Raw genomic sequence first — 22,292 nt, forward strand, 5'->3', positions numbered from 1 at the left:
ACAGTGTTAATGCTCACATCAATGCTCTCCTCCTCTAACCTCCACCAGATAGATGCAAAGCTCTCGAGACGCATGATAGTGCATCTCACATTGGCGTTGCTACCATATGGATACATGGCAAAAACACCGATCTAAACTGATAAGCCAAGTCTCTACCTCGAAACCGATACCTTTACCATCAAAGAAAGGAGGGTTGGACCTCATCAAGTTCCTCATATGCCCCATGTTAGCTGGATACTTGTCCACTGGGACCTCTCTCCCTCTAGGAGATCTCTCTCTCTCTCTGGAAACTACTGATGGGACTCCACTACCTGGGCATGGATGGGTTGATCCACCTTAGGTCTAGGGCCTAGTCTAGCTAGCACCTCCTAAAACATCTGCCATAGTTCTTCCCTTTTGGGAACCTACTCTCCTGAATGTGATTCCTCCTGATGACCCAACAGATCCCGATCCACACTCGCATGAGTGGGTGGTGGAAAAGGACTATGGCAGATGCAACCTCGACCCCATCCTCCTCCTCTCCCTCTGGTGCAGCTACCAACACTACCACCTCCCTTGGCTTTCCTAGCCATGACCTAACACTGCACAAGAGAGAAAAGTTTAGATCAAAGGCAAGGAAAGAAGCAAAGAAGTCACACCACAAGAACTACACAAAAGGTCATGATGAATGGGCTCACTAGAAAGCCAGAGTACCTAGTGTTGAAACATGGGCTTTGATACCAAATGTAATGGCCCACCAGGAACCCTGAAGGAAAACCCACAACAAGGGTGAAACAATTTTGGTTTTTTAAGTATAAACATAATAAGTGCATAACACATGACATGCACGATAACACAAGTTGAAGACTTACACCAGAATTCATAAGGGTTACCAATGAAGAATTAAAACCAAAAGATAAATTCCACAATTAAGGTTAATCCAATAATACATCATTAACTCAATGATCATAAGAAGCCATAAGCAAAATATATTACACCATTGAAAGATTGAAAGGATACTATGTAATTTCCCTTCAATAAGCATGTACACATAAAATAAAGGAAACTGATAAACAACATCCCAATCTTAGGATTACATTGCTCTTCCAATACATGGCTTCTCAAAATACATATAAAGATACAATTTAACCAATTACAAGGTTACAAGAGATCATGATACAATGACCACATAGGTCTCCAAATAACAATAATCTCCCAACATGAGATAAGCATGAGCCACGATCCACATAAACACCTACGAAGCCAATCCTCGCTTGAAGGTATGAACAAGAACATCCGATGGGAAGTGGCACTACCACCCGACCATGTAATTCCCAAAATGAAATCACCCCACCGTGCTAGGAGATAGCTGAGGACCCTCAAGCAAGAAAAATCATGACATGGTCGACAAAACAATACGACACCATGACAGCACAAAGAGACTCCACAATAATCTAGGTGACTCAACATCACAAATACACAAATGACTCGATATCACAAAACACAAGTGAACCGACATCACACACACAAGTGAACCTAAAGAGAGAGTTTCATCGCATAGCTTAAGATGGATACCATGGTACAGCCTCCATAGGTCTCGGCTCACTGCCTTGGTAACCTCTCCTGAACCTCCGGTTCCAACTAAGTCTCATGCGGACCCTACCGACCTTTCATGAAGACAAGGTGGTCAGTTTTCCATTCCAGGCCTGCTCACTACATTATGAGCCTCAATACAAGCACTCACCTATGTGCGAGGTACAATATCTTTATTAGTGTTTGAGAACTACCCACCTAATCAATTAATTAGATTATCACTTATTATCTTACTTTCAAAGGGTCATCCTGCCTACCACTTTGGGTGTAGCCCCCTTTCGAAAGCCACTCTTTCAAAGGACACTAAACAAACATGGTCACTCCATGAGGACCCTATGGTGAAACAAACAGACATAACATCACTATCCAGAAATAAGTGGTCAAACAATGACATACTGACTCTTGGTTAACCATAAGGCAAAGACACTACATGGTTAAGACAACAAATTCATCATATATCACTTGGTCAAAGGTACCAAATACACCACCTCAGGTTGACTGAACCATAGATTAGAAATAACACAATATAACTCTTGCAAGGAAGACTAATTTCACTAAGTCCACACTCAGACAAACTTTGAGAAAATCAGCATCATAAGCACTTGCAACATCATTTATTGAAAATTAAATAACACACTCTTTTACCATTCACATCTATTCAATTTCCAAATCAATATTCCATCAAGAATAAAATTCATGTCAAATACTCACCCGAATAAAAACATGAATTCCTAACGGACATTTAATTCATTTCCAGAATATATATCCAAATTAACCAATTTGCATTACTAATTCATGCCTTGATTTCCATTGATAAATTTATTAAACTACATAATAAAAATCACATGAAAAATCACCATTATATATAACACTAAAAACCACTTCACAAAATTATTTCATTTTATAAAATTTAAGTTCATAACACATATCGGTTTGTATTGGTAAGGGTACAAGGTCAAGCGGTGGCCTAGGACAACCCACAGTAGTGCTCTGCCGAGGCAACAAACACTACCTACTGGTAATACCGCTACCACTAGTAACGGGCCTACCAACCGGTAGTGCCACTACTAACCGGTAGCAACAACTACCAACTGATAGCACTGCTACCAACTGGTATCGGTAGGGCCGATTGGTAGGATTTCTACCATCGGTGGTAGTCACTACCAACCGGTAGCACTACTACCAACTAGTAGCGGTGCTACCGACCGGTAGTACTGCTACCTGTGGGTAGTAGACACTATCGACCTGCATGGTGGTACTAGCCTGCCACGGGGTAAGGTAAGTCTACAAAACAAATAAAATACATGCCTCCCAAAGCATTCAGTAACTAATATGCCACAAAATCATTTCAACAAGAAAATGATTTATTCTCGGATCATTTCATGGGCACACACATACACAGTGCCAAATCCAAATTCCAAATGGATATTTACCAATAAGGAAAAGGGTGAAATAAAATCCCACAAGAACCCCAAATATTGGGCAACTAGATACTAGAAAGTACACAACAAGCTAAATCTAGTTCATTCTATTCCAAATAGAAGAGGTAATTCCAGAAGTTGATTTCCATGAACAAATAGAAAACAACAAATAGAGAAATGAACCATTTCTTTCCTAAATGCAAACATATGATATAAACTTCACAAAACCAACAATAATAGACACTCTTTCTTCCATTCCAATCAATCCACAAGAATCTATAGGAAGATTTGCATAATTTCAACACAGAGGAAGCAAACTGAAAAATTCAAATTTAAATTTAAACCAAGAAGACACTATCCAACCTTGAAGCAAACTAGCAAGCAAAATGATGGAACAATCTCAATCCTTGCAACCCAAATCAAATTCCAGCTCCTCCTTCCATAATGATTTACCAAATTTCTCTCCAGAAATTCTTGCCCCCTCTTCTCATGAATTTTTTCAGGCATATATGGAAAAAAAAAAATTAACCTAAACTTTCTAGGTTGAAAGTTTTTCCATCCAATCAGATTTAAATAATTTTAAAGTAAAAACAATCAGATTTGCCTTTATCCAAAAACAATTCTTTTCCAACAATTAAAATGAAAAAGTCAAATGGAAAGGTATAAAGGAAAAGCTTTTATTTTATTTTCTATTTTCCATAATACTTTCTTTCAACATAAGCATTTATCATTTAAATGGCTAGGCAATTATTTATTTCCTTCCACAATATATATATGCACTTACACAATGAAATAAGTCATTTAACCATTTAATCTAGCAAATCATTAGTTTAATTAAATCAATAATTTCAGAGCATAATAATTAACTAATTATGCCAACATAAGATAGCATCATCCATTCAAATAAATACCCACATAGATGAACGAAAACACACAAAACGAAGAATGATCAAATGACGACTCACAATGACCAAACCAAAGCACTATGACTCACATATCAACCAGATGGGAAAGACAATCGACTGACAACACTTACACGAGTGTAACTACGGGTCAACTTAGGGTCCAACAACTATCTCCTCCACTCTCATCAGACATATAAGGCATGCTCAGACCTATGAAACTAGGTGGAGTCGATACCCCGTACCTACCTGGTACTTGTACCTACAATGTCTTGCACCAAAGAACCACATGTGTATATAGACAAATATATATATACAGACACGACACACACATTCATGAAGGAGAGTCATGGCATTCCTAGTCTCACTGGAGAGTGAAGGAAAATCATCTCCTCGCATCCCATACACATGCAAACACGCAACACATAAATAAGACATCGCACATATAGGGTAAGAGTGTCAGTCCATGATAATGATCCATAAAATAACATTAATCATAAGCACTGAGATACTGCATAAAATCATACACCACAAATCCAGATAAAGCATGAAATAACATCGCGTAAAATCTAAAACAATATACAATAATGTTCCACTAAAGTCAATCAAAAACATAAAAAAAGAGTATGAACAAGGAGGGGTACTACACAAACCATACTCACTAAGAAACATATTAATCCTAAAGAATGTTAGCAATTTTGAGTGTTTAACACTTTTAAGCCTAGAAGTCAAGTTTAGTGTGCGTGATTTAAGTCGTCCATTATTTGACATGTACTTGAATATATTAGTTAATTATCATTATGTTTGTTCTTTGATTTGGATTATGTTGTGAGGTGTAATTCGATCATTGGTCTATACCATGTCAATTGGTTGGTTTGACTTATTTAAATCTTAAAACTCTTGCCATGGGGTAGTTGTTATTCTAATTACTTTTAGGCAAAAGTAACCAAATTCTTATGTTTATAGGCATTTCTTAAGTCATCAGAATCATCAAGTGTTATCAAGAGCTATCAAGATGCACACATAAAAATATACTTTAGTTAAATTGATTAGAGAAAATAAAAGGAGAAGTGTAATTATAATAGTTATTCATCGTATTGGATGCATGATGTGTTAGAAAACTTGTACTACTTTCATACAATATTGACTTGTTATCAAGACAAGTTCATCAACCTTTGGCATCAAAGAAAGCCTCCCTGTGCTTCTTAGCACAACAAAAGTTTTCATAAATAAGTGCAAGAGAATATGTGCAATAATCAAGGTTACAACAATGATAGAGGAAACATGATTAAGAAAAAACTACACAAAGAAACTATGACAAATCTACAACCAAGAAAGGGTTATGTCATAAAACATATTTTGCATCAACAAAATTATTTGCACGAAATAACTTATATTGTTTAAGTACTATTTCATCACCATTTATGGATTCTAATTCATCTATCATAGGATACTAGAAGGCCAATGTCAAAAAGTAAAATATTCAACATTACAAGTAAAAATAACTAAGCACTTCCTAAATTTCTATCCAAGTTCATTCTCTTATCTTATTTATTCATATATGTTTGTTTGTATTATTTATCATTTGATTGAATCTAAATCATAGTGTACAAGATATTACACATCCTAGGGTTTTAATGTAATATCCCTCCCTTGATCAAACTCTTTTGATACTTAGTTTGACCTTGGTTGACCTTTTCAGTTATTTATGTGGATGGATAATACTTTATGTTGTGATACTTCTTATCATGATACTATGCTATGGGTTTGATTTAGTAAATGTTGTTTATGCATTATATCTTTATGCATGATTAGATGTTAATTTTACTCATATGTACAAACACATGGACTGACATATTTACTTTATGTATGAGATGTATCATGTGTCTATCTTTGTGTATGTTTTTTTGTTCTGTATGGGATGTGAGGGGATGATCTTTCATTACTCACTTCAGAGAGACACAAAATGTCACGATTTCCCTTCATCGATGTGCCTGTTATAATTGGATATATGTTTGTGTAGCGTCGTAAATTGTACACACTCGCTAGGGTGGTACAATTTCACACCTAGTTTAGCACCCGCCTAGTGCATTTGGCATTTTGCATTGCATTTCTCCTTAAGCACTTAATTAATCAAAGTAATTAGGTCTAAGGTTCCATTTCATCATTCTCTACATCACAAAGTTGGGCCCTTTCACTAAAGCGCGCCCTTCGCATTTTATTCCTCTAATACATCACTTAATCAAAAACCCTAATTAAGTCCTATTCCGAATTTGGGGGCTTGGTTTCGGGGTCAAAACATCTCGAAATCACCTGTAACTTCGGGATTCTCTCTAAAATCATCATATCCGACGGCCCTAAAAATTTGGTGAAAAGTTGCCGGGACCGTGGCGCCCGGTGCACATGGTCTCGGACATTTTTCTTGAAATTTTAGGAGCGCGATCCAATCATAAAATAAAGCTTAACCCCAAGAAATTGGTGGGATATTCAATCTCTAGGTCGGCCAAAATACGAATTTACGATCTAGGGTTTCATACATAAAAGCTCTCTTTCCTCATTTGAAAGGGGAGATTTTTTGGTTTCCAGGAATTTCATATGCAGCGAAAGAGCAGATCTTTGAGGACTTAAACAACATTCAACATCATTCTATCAAGCATCTATCCAATTCATTCATCCACTTAGGGCTTGGAAGACATTGAAGAACAATAGGAGATTACCGACTGAAGATTGGCTTGTACTCCTCCCTTGAGGGTTGGGTATGATTTCGTATTGTTTTCATGTCTTTGCATAAGCTTTGATACATCATTTATTCATGCTTTAGATCACATTGCATCTTGATTTAGAGCATTTACATTATCATTTGCAAGCAATTAGGGTTTACTTTCTAGGTTGCTCTAGTTTGCTTTCTTGCATTTTTGGACCTTGCACACACACTAGGTCTGCACACACAATATACTTTACAAAACAACTTGGCTATTCGTGGAGGTGGAAATCACCGAAGCGGGGGTTTGAATAAGGCAAAACCCTATATAGCCGCCCCTCCCCCTTTTCAGATATTATTGCAGGTTTCAAGATTCGGACGACGCCGCGGGATACAGATCCGGAGAGAGAAAGTTGGGACAGCACTCTGTGTGAAATTGCAGAGCAAGAGACCGGGACAGGGGCGCTGGGTGCCCTGGTCCTGCCAGGACAGGGGCGCTGGGCACTCTGGTCCCTGGGACAGAGGCACTGGGCGCCCTGGTCCTCCGGACAGATAGTTTGCAGACAGTTTCCAGACAGTGTTTTAGAGTGCAGAACAGTGGTTTCCAGTGCAGTTTTCAGGACAGTGGCGCCCGCACCCCCGTCCCGAATATTTTCAGTCCGATTTTGACTCCGGGTACATATCTGCATTTTTATTTTATCCTTACATTTACAGCTATTCATTGTTTAATCTCAATTCTGCAATCTTGTTATTGGTTCATACTTGCATTTTGGGATTAGGGTTTGAACTTGCATTACTTGATCTTACAATTTCAACAAGGGAATAGGAATCCTAATAGATATCCCGTGGCTCTCTCTTTCACCAAAAGAAGTAGCCAATCGTGCGATATCTCTAGGCTCTTTCGTATTCCGTAATGTGTGTCAAAGAGTAGGATTAGGGTATGTTGACCTAGTCTCGCTTTTCCCCCCACACATTTTGGTGAACCCGACGTGAATCCATTATTGCTTCCTCTTGCATTACATTTGTTAGATCTAGATCTAGATTTAGTGTGTTTTCATTTCATTTTCATTAAAAGAGAAAAAGAAAAAAAAAAAGAGTGTGTTTCTTTGCATTGTGTGTTCAAATTTTATGCAATCTTTTCAAAATGTCAGATTTTTATTTACAAAATGTTCATGCTTTTGATGATTATTATGAGTATAGCCAAGATGAATTAGATGAAGCTTTAGATGAGTTTTTAAACCCTAAGGATGCTAAACCTTCATTTTACCAAAAACTCATAAACCTTGTTACTAGGCCATTTAGGTGTGATGAGAAAGATAAGTCGAATGATTCCTCTCAAGGATACATTCCTATCAACTCTTCCCCTGAATCTAGTAACATGGTTGTTTTCAATAATCCCCTATATGAGGAGATGTCTCCTTTTGAATCAAAAGACAAACCTTTTAACCGATATGATCATGCTTTGTTGGATGATGCTCTTGATGACTTTGTGGCTTTGTCGAAACCTATAAACAAAAACAAGACCTCTAAATTGGTTAACATGATAAACTTGAATGAACATAATAAGCCTCTCTTTGAAGTCCAAGGTGCTTATCCTTCTCCTACCTTTCAAATTCCTAAATCACCCCTCCTTACTGTCCAAGGGAGGTATGATCATGATTCCTTTCGTACCCCGAATAAACCAATCATCACTGTACAAGGAAGAAAACCTATAAGTCCTTACAATTATGCTAAACAAATAACTAGAGAGAGTTATCATGCGGTTGCCCATACTTATCATACCAGAAATAATAGGCAACCTAATCCTCCTCCTGTTATTCCAGTTCCCCTTCCTAATCCTCAACCAATTCTTCCTCAAGCTCCCCATATTTCACAAGTTATGGGTAAGGAATATGATCTCATAGAACAACTTAAAGCTACCCCTGCTAAGATATCCCTTTGGGATTTGATTCAAACTTCTTCCACTTATCATGGAATGTTACAAGATGCCTTGAAAGATTTGAATGTTCCTCCACCGAATACGTCTAGTAATATAGCATCTTTTGTTAACTCCGTGATGAATCCTAAAGCTCAAATTGTGTTTTCTCAAGATGAGTTGCCTACTAGTGAAATTCAACAACAATACGATCCCTTGATGATTGTGGTTGTCATGAAAGACACGGCTATAAGATGAACACTGGTAGATAATGGCTCCGGCCTTAATGTGTGTAGCATTAATCTATTGCATAAGATGAATGTGGATACGTCTCTTATGGAGCCTGACTCTCATCCCATTCGTGGCTTTGACAATGTGGCTAAGACTTCATTAGGTATCATCACCTTACCTCTCACAGTGGGACCTGTTACTTTGCCTACTCCTATCCATGTTATGCCGAGAAATTTAACATATAACTTGTTATTAGGGAGGCCTTGGATTCACAGCATGCAAGCTGTCCCCTCTACGTTGCATAGACAAGTTAAATTCGTTTATAACAATAAGACATACACTTTGATGGGTGATACTAATTTTCAAGCTTGTCTACAAACATCTAATTCCAAAGGAGAGTCTTCTAAGCCATCCTCGTCTAGTAATGACTCTTTAAACAAGAAACCTATCGTTGAGTCTTCGCTCTCTGATGATCAAAATCCTTTGGATGAGTCTGGAACTCCTGAAGAAGATCTTTCTCGACTTGAAAATACACATAAAAAGGATTTTGATCCTGAGAAGGTCCTCGCAGAAGATGATTGGGGATCTCTTGATTTTAACCCTACTTTTGTGGGTGAGTATAAGGTTCCTTCTAGAGAAATTAAAATTGAAAAGAAGGAAGAAGCTGAAAATCATAAAGTTGAAAAGAAAGAAGAAACTAAAAATCAATCAACCTTACCTGAATCTATGAGTAACAATTTTGTCGCTGCTTCTCAAACTTCTTCTCCTCACATCTATAATTATGAAGAGTTTGATTCTTTGTCTTATGAAAAACCACCTTCTCTTCCTGAAATGGCTAATCGTTATGGTCGTGGTTTTCGCATTTTTTCTAAGCATGGGTATCATGGAAAAGGTTGTGGTGCTCATGAACAAGGGATAAGAGTTCCTCTAGAGACTAATTTTCACAATTATGCCTTTGGACTTGGCTTTAATCCCTGCAGACGTACTAAAGCTTCTAAAAGACCATGCATTAGTGTTAATGCTATCTCTACATCTTTATCAATACAACATCCTGAGTATATTGATGGGGATCCTTTGTGTGCCTGTGCTTTGGATATCTTCCCTACCGACGATGCTTTAGCTGAGTTCTTGGGAGCTTATGACACTCTTCCTCGTTATCATCACAATAGGGGACTCCCTTATTGTTTGAACACCGAAGCTTATTTTGGAAAAGAGATTGATAATGATGAGATTGTGAAAGAATTCCCTCAGTTAAAGGATACTCTTCAACAAAGTAATCTTCTCATAAGTGACACCATTGATGTTAAGATGGATCCTTGCAACAAAGAGAAAGTTATTAAAATTGGGAAATGTTTGGATGAAGAGGAACAGAAACAATATGAAGAACTATTGCATGAATTCCCTGAGATCTTTGCTTGGGCATATTCTGACATGCCTGGTATAGATCCTAAGATTGTTACTCATAATATTGTCTTAGTTCCTGATGCTAAGCCCGTGAAACAAAAGATTCGAAAAATGAATCCTAAGGTGGCTCTGCTTGTTAAAGCTGAGATTGAAAAACTATTGGAGGCTGGATTTATCCGCCCTATTGACTATTCCCCATGGATTTCAAATATTGTCGCTGTGGCTAAACCAGATAACAAAATAAGGATGTGTACCGACTTTCAGGATCTGAATAAGGCTTCTTTAAAAGACGATTTCCCTCTTCCAAACATTGACATGATAGTTGACTCTACGGCAGGACATGCCTTGCTATCCTTCATGGATGGTTTTTCAGGCTACAATCAAATTTTCATAAACCCTCAAGATCAATTCAAAACTACTTTCACTACTCCTTGGGGTACGTTTTGTTGGATAATGATGCCTTTTGGACTTAAAAACGCCGGTGCAACTTATCAACGAGCGATGACCCTTATCTTTCATGATTACATGCATAAGATTTTAGAGGATTATGTTGATGATATTTTGGCCAAATCCTTTCTTCGCATGGATCATGTTAAAGTCCTTCGTCAAATCTTTGAAAGAATTCATAAATATCACATGCGCTTGAATCCCCGAAAATGTGTTTTTGGTGTGGATAGTGGAAAACTATTAGGGTTCATAGTTTCGCATCATGGGATTGAGGTGGATACTAAGAAAATAGATGCTATTGTTAACATGCCACCTCCTCGAAATGTGTCTCAACTTAAAAGCTTACAAGGAAAGATTCAAGCTATTCGTAGGTTTGTGTCTCAACTTGCGGATCGTACCTTTCCTTTTACTCAACTTCTTAAAAAGGATATCACTTTTCAATGGAATGAGGTTTGTCAGCAAGCATTTGAAGATTTAAAAGTGTATTTGGCTAGTCCTCCTATTCTTCAACCTGCCGAACCTTCTAAACTCTTCCTTCTGTATATAGCTGCTTCCTCTCATGCTCTCGCAGCATTGTTGGCACAACATGATAAAGATGGTAAGGAATGTCCGATTTATTACATAAGTCGTACCTTACTCGATTATGAGACCCAATATTCTGCGATAGAAAGACAATGCTTGGCCTTGGTATTTGCGACTCAGAAATTGAGACATTATCTTTTAAATTCAGAAGTCCATGTCATGGTAAAGTTTGATCCTTTGAAGCATCTTTTCTCTAAAACTGATTTATCAGGACGCCTAGCTAAGTGGGTTATGATGTTAACTGAATTTGACCTTAAATTTGTTTCACAAAGAGCAATTAAAGGACAAGCGTTGATCGATCACTTAGTTGAGGCCCCTTCGCCTTTCTCCTTCCCTAACCCTGAGTCCTTTCCTGATGACTTCATTCTTTCTATAGAGAAAGATGAAACTTGGGAGTTATACTTTGATGGCTCTAAGTGTCGTACGAGATCGGGGGCAGGTGTTGTTCTGATTTCTCCTACAAAGAAGTCCATTCCTTTATCATATCGTCTAAATTTCCTGTGTACCAATAACATTGCTGAGTATGAGGCTCTTATAGCAGGAATAAAAGCAATGACTACACTTAGATGGAGGATTTGAAAGATGAAAATGCATGATCTTAGCAAGAATAGCATGATTAAGCTACATGAATGATTTATCTAGCATGATTAAGATAAGATTTAAGCTAAAATTAAGCATGATGACATTGGTAAAATTGATAAACTATAAGCTAGATACCTATAATAACAATGCATAAGATGAGAATGAGATGGGATGCAATCATGATATGAAAAAATCATATGAAATTCAGACCCTTTGAGCTCCAAAATGAGGTCTATTTATAGGATTTCCCAAGGCTAGGAGTGATGTGGCAAGAATCAATGGTCAAGATTGATCTGAAGATATCAATGGTTAAATTGGAGGATGGCAAAGGGAGTTGGATTAAAGGGAACATATGTCATCTCTATGGTGACAAGTGTCAAGAGGCTTCTATAAGAGTTTAGATGAAAAGGAACACTTAGTGACAAGTGTCACAAGGTTCTAGAAGATGTTGGATGAAAGGGGACATGGTGGTAGGTAGAATGGGTTAGGTTTAGGAATGGTTAGGTTTAGGAGTGGTAGAAGTTAGGAGAATTTGAATTTAAAAATTAAAATAATATGAAAAGGATAATTAATCTCAACAACTCATGAATGATTTGTTTTAATTAATTAGGGGATTAGAAGAAATGATTTTGGATGAGGGGAATTAATTAATTTGAATTAATTAATTAAAGGGGTAAAATGAACCTATTTAATAAATCCTTAGATTTATTAATAAGTAGATGAAAAGGGAAAATTTAATCAAATTGCTTAGTGATTTCAATTAAATTGGGGAGGAGATTAATTAAATAATTGCTTAATTAATTAATTATCTTCAGACCATTTTTAGGTGTATACATTTTTCCCCTCTTTGAAGCGAGGTGTGATGACGCATTGATTCAAAGAATAATCTCATTTTGATGTTGATACTGATTTGATAGGATGCCCCAGCTCTTGATTGCTAAATTTCAGTATGATGATGCCCCCTCGGGAGATCAATTGAGATAATTGATCTTTGGAGTTTTTGTGAGATTGATATCCTGATAGATTTGATTTGATTTCTGTAACTGTGGTTTGATGAAAATGTGAGTTCTTTGATTAGCTTGATTGCTTAGATTGATAAGATTGAAAAATCTTGATTGATTAGATTCAATCTGGTTTCAGGAAGGATTCATCCTGTATAAGACAATGATGATCAAAGCATCTAGTTTTAGGAAGGATTCATCTTGTATTAGACATGATTAGAACATCTGGTTTCAGGAAGGATTCATCCTGTATAAGACATGAATCAGAATCAAATAGTTCTGTTCTAGGAAAGATTCATCTTGTATAAGACGTGACAGAATTGATTAGGTTTGATTGATTGATTTGATGTGATAAGGTTGATAGATAAAGAACTGACAGTTTGTTGATATCAAGTTGCAGAAATATTTGGATATGTTGATTGTTGATTCTGTTGAGAGAGATAGCATAAGAGTTTCCTGGGTTGATAATATCATGAGAGAGATGTGTCATCATTCTGATTGTGTATACACTTGTGATGATACTTTGATGATTCCTGTGATAGATTTAACCTTGGATAAAAGGAGCTTTGTAGGATCCCATGCAAGAATGAAATGCAAGCTAAAATGCAAATGAAATGCAAAATATGACCGGACTAGTCACTGGATTATTTTGCATTTTTGTCATCATTGAGCTTTTGAAATGTGGGAAGTGAGTGCAAACATCAATGGTATAATTAAACCATGATAACCTGAGCATTACTTTCCTGGATTTTGATATAGCAAGTTAACACAAGCATCAAGGTATAATTGAACCGAGATGACCTAAGTGTTGTTTGCGTAACACAAGCAGTATTAATCATTTCAATACGCAAATCAGAAATGTCTTCAATGATATTCTGATGATCATGTCCCGAGACAAATTTGCACATATTAATGATTAATTTTCAGACAGCGAACAAGAAAAATATCATGTTTCTTCCTTGTTCCTCTAGTCAATGACATCATGGAGTCACTTAGAAATCATGATAGCGAAAATCAATATAGAAAATTTGAACAATCATGTTACAACCATTATTCAAAAGATAAATTATCCACTTAAAAGTGTGTGATGTGCTTAGATTGATTTTGTGATAGCTTGATAATTGATAGTTTGATCTTGTGTTCACTGTTGGATGTGTCTCACTTTTCGCTCGATAAGAGTTGTCTAACTATTTGTTCTACCTATTTGGTTAAGCTCAAAATTGATCAAGAGTTCTGACCCAGCTAGGTGTAGGATTTTGCGCCAAGTCTAGAAACAAAGTCGTAATGATATATCCAATGATCCAAACCATGGAAAGAAGCCACCTGGGATGCTTCCGTATGTATAAAGGCTTATGATGGATATGGATAGCATTGATAGAAAATGCATGAATGCAAGCGGAAAGGAATGCATGAACTAATAGATGGAAGAGATAGCTGACAGATAGTGCTTGTTTGCCAGGTTTTCACCATTTGTTTTTATTGCACTTTTTCTGATATTTAATTTTTTTTGGATATTTCTGCTTTTTTACTGTTTTTGATTTTTTCTGATTTTTTCACTTTTTTTTTATTCTTTCTGATTTTTCACTGTTTTTGATTTTTCTGATTTTTCACTGTTTTTGATTTTTTCTAATTTTTCACTGTTTTTGATTTTTCTGATTTTTCACTATTTTTGATTTTTTCACTTTTTTTTTTTTTTCTCTGATTTTTCATTGTTTTTGATTTTTCTATTTTTTCAGACATAGAATTTCTTCAGGTGCATGCTATTGATAGGTTCTTCGAGCTGATCTTTGTCCTGTGTTGATAGCTGATATGCTCCTGATCCAAATACTGTTGTGACCACAAATGGACCTAACCAGTTTGGTTCAAATTTGCCTTTCTTTTCTTGATCTGCCTGGTTGCATGGATTTTTCTTTTGCACTAGTTCTCCCACTTGAATGATTCATGGTTTGACCTTGTGATTATAGTTCTAGTGCATCCTTTGCTGATATACCTTTAGATGATCAAAGGCATTATGTCTGCGTTCATGGATCAGTTCTAACTCTTGTAGTCTAGATGCTCTTTGTTCTTCATCTGGGATGAGAACTTTTAGTGATACACGTAGAGAGGGTATCTCTACTTCTATTGGCAATATGGCTTCTGATCCATATACAAGAGAGAAAGGTGTGGCACCTATCGGTGTGCGGATACTGGTACAGTAGGCCCATAGAGAAGGGTTTAGTTGGATATGCCAATCTTTCCTGACATCGTTCACTGTCTTTTTAAGAATTTTCAGGATAGTTTTGTTAGATGCTTCTGCCTGCCCATTTCCCTATGGATAATATGGTGTGGAGAATCTATGCTGGATTTTGAACTTCTCACATAGCTCTTGTACATCTTGATTCTTGAATGGTCGCCCATTATCAGTGATAATGGTCATTGGTATTCCATAGTGACAGATGATATAGTTCAAGATAAATGCAGCAATTTGTTTTCCTATGATGTTTATGAGAGGTACTGCCTCAATCCATTTTGTAAAATATTTTGTAGCTACAAGAATGAATTTGTGTCCATTAGATGAGGAAGGATTTATATTTCTTACTAGATCAAGTCCCCATTGACAAAAAGGCCAAGATGTTGCTAAAGCATGTAGTTTTTGTGTTGGTGCATGGATCAAATTCCCATGGATTTGACATTGTTTGCATGTAAAGAATCTCGTTCCATAGTCGGCCAATAATAGCCCAAGCATATCAGTTTTTTCGAAAGGGTAAGACCACTTGAATGAGTACCACAAATTCCATTATGGACTTCATATAAGGCCTTCTCATATTCTTCTTGTTCAAGACATCTTAAGAGAGTACCATCTAGACCTTGTTTAAACAAGGTATCTACGATGAGAGTAAAATGTGAGGTTTGGCGAATAAAGTTTCTCTTTTGGTTCTTTGATAAATCAGGAGGTAGGATATTGTCTTTCAAGTATGTGTAATTTTGGCCATAGCAGGAGGAATCGTGTCCAATACGTTGATAGATGGTTTGGGAATCAGGACAATTATAGGCAAGATGAAACAACTCTTCAACTAGAAATTCATAACGCTGTTGATTTTCTTGTGTCTGCAATAGAGAAGCAAGTGTAGCCATGGCGTCTGCTGCTTTGTTGTCATTTCTGGGAATCTGCTCAAAAGTTACTTCTACAAAATACTTCTTGGTATCATCCACCATCTTTTTGTAATGCATGAGTTTGTCATCTTTTATTTGATAGTCATCATTGATCTAATTAATGACGAGCTGAGAGTCTCCAAAGACTTGAAGTTGTTTAATGTTCCATTCTATAGCCATTTTGATACCTATAACTAATGATTTATATTTTTCTATATTGTTTGTACATGGAAAGCTTAATTTGTATGCTTTCGAGATTGTATGTCCTTGTGGTGTGATAAATAGAATATCGGCTCCTGATCTATGTTGTGCTCCTTTATTGATGTCTGCTCCCAGATTGATATTCGGGTGATGTATTGTAAGATATGGATCGAACCCTAGAATGTCTGTATATGACCAGGTAAAATTGATTTTCCATCTTTTGAAGGGTTCCCAATATTTTTGCCTTGCTAGTTTTGATAGAGAATTTGTTGGATGTAGATCAGTTGTGCCAATGATAGGTGCCTTTGTTGGTACTATTATGATAGATAACTTCTCTTGATAACATTCAAGTAAGGTGTCAAATCTCCCATCTTCTGGCGCCTCGAGGAGGTTTTCACCATTAGATGTGTCCTTTGTTTTTACTTTTTCCTGGTCTAATGTTGCCAAGAAATGGTTTTCAACATTAGACCTGATATTGTTTTCTTTATTTTCACTTTTGCGACTAGGAGATTTGGCAAATAAAGTAAAATGTGAGGATTGGCAAATAAAGTTTCTCTTTTGGTTCTTTGATAAATCAGGAGGTAGGATATTGTCTTTCAAGTATGTGTAATTTTGGCCATAGCGAGAGGAATCGTGTCCAATCAGTTGACAGATGGTTTGGGAATCAGGACAATTATAGGCAGGATGAAACAACTCTTCAACAAGAAATTCATAACGCTGTTGATTTTCTTGTGTCTGCAATAGAGAAGCAAGTGTAGCCATGGCATCTGCTACTTTGTTGTCATTTATGGGAATCTGCTCAAAAGTTACTTCTACAAAATACTTCTTGATATCATCTACCATCTTTTGTAATGGATGAGTTTGTCATCTTTTGTTTGATAGTCATCATTGATTTGATTAATGATGAGGCGAGAGTCTCCAAAGACTTGAAGTTGTTTAATGTTCCATTCTACAACCATTTTGATACCTGTAACTAATGCTTCATATTTTGCTATATTGTTTGTACATGGAAAGCTTAATTTGTATGCTTTCGGGATTGTATGTCCTTGTGGTGTGATAAATAGAATATCAGCTCCTAATCTGTGTTGTGTTCCTTTATTGATGTCTGCTCCCGACTGATATTCACGTGATGTATTGTAAGATATGGATCGAACCCTGGAATGTCTGTATATGACCAGGTAAAATTGATTTTCCATCTTTTGAAGGGTTCCCAATATTTTTTCCTTTCTAGTTTTGATAGATAAGTTGTTGGATGTAGATCAGTTGTGCCAATGATAGGTGCCTTTTTTGGTACTATTATGATAGACAACTTCTCTTGATAACATTCAGGTAAGGTGTCAAATCTCCCATCTTCCGGCGCCTCGAGGAGGTTTTCACCATTAGATGTGTCCTTTGTTTTTACTTTTTCTTGGTCTAATGTTGCCAAGAAATGGTTTTTAGCATTAGACCTGATATTGTTTTCTTTATTTTCACTTTTGCGACTAGGAGATTTGGCACCCCCATGAATCAAAGATACATTAGCGGAATCCCTGGTGAAAGTTGTTGCAGGTTTGATTTCATTAAGATGTAAGGATATGGCATGGTCATTAGGTAAGGTATTAATGTTAGTATGTCCTTCATTTTCCCAGTCCATAGGTTCAGGATAGCTTAAGGGTAAAGGATCTTCAGGTTGAATAGTTTCAAAGATATTAGGGGTCATGATAGAGATGACAGAGGTTTCAGTATGTATTTCCATGTCTAGAATGATACTCTCATCAAAATGACCTCATATAAGAAAATCTTGATCATCCTCGGTTAAGTCCATGTTAGTCGAATGTGATTCTGATTCAAGTAGGCTAGTTCCTAACGTTTGTTCTGCATACGTGTGAACTACATCGACTACTATATCTGCTTTTTCATCCCTCTCAATTTAAAGTTGCTCTTGTTTGTTTTTCCATGATAGAAAATATTCTTTGTTCCCTCGATCTTTTAGCTGCATTTGTTTTTCCATGTTTGACAAAATTGATGCAAATTATTTTTCCTTGGATTGTGTGCTTGAAGATGTTGCCTCTTTGTTATGTGAAACAATGAACTCTTGAGCTAATTTCAGATTATTACAACACTGCAATGGATTTGAGACTGCTGAGATTGTGATTTCCTGTCCATCGTAGGGAAATTTGACACATTGATGATAGGTTAATCGGATAGCCTGTATGTCCTGAATCCATGGTCTCCCCAAGAGTATATTGTATGGTAATTCCACATCTAGAACTAGGCATGCTATGTCCTTTTGCAAAGGTCCCAATGTGATGGGTAATATCACAATTCCCTTAGAGTAATATTCTTCTTCACCAAATGCTTTAATTTTTATCCTTTTCTGGGGATCAGCTGCATCTTCTGAATAGCCTAGAGCATGAACAAGATTCATAGAGAAAATGTTCAATCTAGCTTCCCCATCTATCAGGACACGTTTAACAAGTGTTCTATGAATGAGGACTTCAATTTGCAAGGAAGCACTATGGGGATGCTGCAATGAATTAATGCTTGGATATGAAGGAGATGATCTTTGGATAAGATCTTCTAAAATAGGTTTGATGGTAATTATGGATATCGCAAGGATGCTATGGAAGGTTCTTGCAAGCTTTCAGAAGGTGTAGGAATAGATGCCTTTAGAGAGTCAATTTTCTTATAGATGGATGGATCATTGTTAGACATGGGTGCACGATTTTGATCTTCTTTAGCCAAATCCTTTAGGGATCTCTTTAAGAGGTGCATAAAAGAGCCACCTTTCTTTTGAGATGTATTTAAATCCTTGTGAGGTTTTAACATAGTTGGATTTTGATTTTGAACTTGTTTGATTACTTTGATATGTTGGTTTGTCATGTTTTCTTCTTGTGTTTTGCTTTGGTATGTCATGTTGATATGATTTTCAGCTTATTTCAATGTTTCTATTTCCGTTTCAAGGGTTTGATTGTCTAAAAGTTGTTTTGATAAGTGATCAATAGTCAATTTCAAGGCAAAAGAGTGATATGACACTAAAAGAGAAAATAAGTGTTTAAAAGTTTGCAAGTTTTTCTATCTTTGGTTTAGGAGTGCAATGGTGATGATTTGATAAGAACCAAGTCTAGTAGGAACGATCTATCCTACGATGTGGGATAGGATTATCCTGACCAAATGTTTTGGTTTCATGATAAAGGATGATTGATCTTGATGAGAAACTATGTTTGAGTGATCAGTTTACCAAAGAGGGTGATAATGCACTTTGAGATGTTTAGATCTTGAACTTGTTGGGGGTGAGCACTTTGAAAATCTTGGGGTGTTTATCTTCTAGAGTCTGATTTTGACGGATGATAACTTGACCAAGCAAACCAAGTAGACAATCTAAGCATGGATTGACACATAACAGGTGTTTATGCTTGCTGCAAATTGATCAGGCAGAAATGATAAATCTGAAATAGGCATGCAGGACATAGTTCTAGACTGATAGATGCAGAGTTTCGTACGACAGATTATGCAGCATAAAACGACAAGAGATACAAAATAGAACAATAGACTAGTGACTTCATGTGTAAATAAATGTTTCATATGACATAGAACCTTGACTCGTATGACAAAAGATCAAGCAATACGACAGAATATCGTGACTCGCACGATAGGTATTTTAACAAGTGTAAAAAGTGTTTGTTCTATTGATTTTGATCTTTGAATTTTGATGTTTTACTTTGGTTTTCTAGTTTTAAGTGTCTAATTTTTCAATTTAGGGATGAATACACAACAAACACATGATGTGATACATGACTCTCAATCAAGCTAAACCCTAAGGAAGTTGGCTGAGAATGAAAACCTTTGCTTGCTGACTTAGGTACACACCTAATAGCTAATCAGAATACTACCGCTGAGTCTCACGCAATGGATTCTCAATGCCGTATTATCCGACTCCAAACGCTAATGGGGGCACGATATAGCAAGTGTCTTGGGAGAGTTACTATCTCTCTTCCACAAAGATTATCACCCTTTTGGAGGTGAATCAGGTAGCTTCTATTTTAACTGGCACTAGTAAGTGATCCGTTCGATGCGTCGGGGTATAAACTCAATTAAGAGGTCTCCCAGCCTTGAAAACCAAGGTTTGATATACCCGAAGGTATGGAGGAGAGCTATTTCCAAGAACTTCTGTTGCTTTTATTTTCATCAAAAATACATTTATTTTATAGTGGGTTGGATTACTTGGCATTAGCTGTTCCCACTTAGGTCATTCCCCTCTCACCGGCCTTAAGGGATAAGATTTAGTAACTCCTCGGGAGGGTAGGCCTGCTAAAGAGATGCACTAATGAAAGTAAAAGGATGAGTCTAGCTTTTTGATCACCTAAGAAAGGTGAGAGCATACTTTCCTATCATCAAAGACATGAAATACATGGTAGTTCATTTCTTTAAGCCCAAATTGAAGTGTGCCTAAAAATCTTAAAGAATACACAAAGTTTTTGCTGAATCCTTAGGCAACCTACAAAATAGATCCATTAGTAGTCATGATTGTGTTTAGAATTATATCTTTGACAAGCGTATCTTTGACAAACATCCTGTAGAAAAGAGTTAGGCTGCAAACATCTCATAGACATAACAAGATTAGCATTAGTGATCCGAACTATGAAATTTTCAAAAAAAACTATATGAAATTTTAGCCTAACTTCAAATAGGCATAACTTTCTTTTTGGGACTTGAAATGACGAACCATTTAACTCATTGGAAAGGTCTCCAAGAATTGTAGATGAGATTTTTCAAGGGCTAAAAATGACCAGAAGGCCTTCAAAAGTGCAAATTGCCAACGTATAGACAAACTTGAAAATTCTAACTGCAGTTTATCAAAAAATCAGATATGCAGAAACTCATACAACATGATTTACCAGTTAATACGACACAAATTTAAATGTCACATAGGAATAAAAGTAGAATTGTACAACATAAGATTTTGAAGCAAGAAATTCGTACGAAATAGAATTAGCTCAAGTACGATAGTGAAAATCAACTCGTACGACACATGATTTACTAGCAAATGAACTTGTACGACATGAATTTATACCTGATACGACAAGGAAAATGGACTCGTATGAGTCCATTTGAAGTGTCATCCGGGGCTAAAAGGTAGTTCGTACGAGCTAAAAAGGCAACTCGTACAAATATCTGATTCAGAGATGGGATGCAATCTTGATATGAAAAAATCATATGAAATTCGGACCCTTTGAGCTCCAAAATGAGGTCTATTTATAGGATTTCCCAAGGCTAGGGGTGATGTGGCAAGAATTAATGGTCAAGATTGATCTGAAGATATCAATGGTTAAATTGGAAGAGGATGGCAAAGGGAGTTGGATTAAAGGGAACATTTGTCATCTCTATGGTGATAAGTGTCAAGAGGCTTCTAGAAGAGTTTACATGAAAGGGAACACTTAGTGACAAGTGTCACAAGGTTCTAGAAGATGTTGGATGAAAGGGGACATGGTGGTAGGTAGAATGGGTTAGGTTTAGGAATGGTTAGGTTTAGGAGTGGTAGAAGTTAGGAGAATTTGAATTTAAAAATTAAAATAATATGAAAAGGATAATTAATCTCAACAACTCATGAATGATTTGTTTTAATTAATTAGGGGATTAGAAGAAATGATTTTGGATGAGGGGAATTAATTAATTTGAATTAATTAATTAAAGGGGTGAAATGAACCTATTTAATAAATCCTTAGATTTATTAATAAGTAGATGAAAAGGGAAAATTTAATCAAATTGTTTAGTGAATTCAATTAAATTGGGGAGGAGATTCATTAAATAATTTCTTATTTAATTAATTATCTTTAGACCATTTTTAGGTGTATACAGTTGTCATTGATAGTCTTGGTGTTTGCATATCATGATCATGTGGTAGAGACAATCAAAGATGCAAAACATTATCATTGCAAAACTACCAAATTTTTCATAATTAGTTTTGTTCTTTTCCTATACTAAAGATAGTATATCAAAATAAATTACATTATAAGGAGCATCTATTGAACACCCGATGGGACTGAGAGGGGGGTGAATTAGTCTAAAACTTCAAAATCAATCATTAATAAATAACAGCAACTTACTTAGCAATAACACATTAATCATTGGCACATAAGCATCAACAATAAACACAGGAACACCTAATTTATGTGGAAAATCCAAACAAGGAAAAACCACGATGAGAATATAACTCACAAT

Source organism: Cryptomeria japonica, chromosome 4 (assembly GCF_030272615.1).
Source record: "Cryptomeria japonica chromosome 4, Sugi_1.0, whole genome shotgun sequence".
NCBI lineage: Eukaryota > Viridiplantae > Streptophyta > Pinopsida > Cupressales > Cupressaceae > Cryptomeria > Cryptomeria japonica.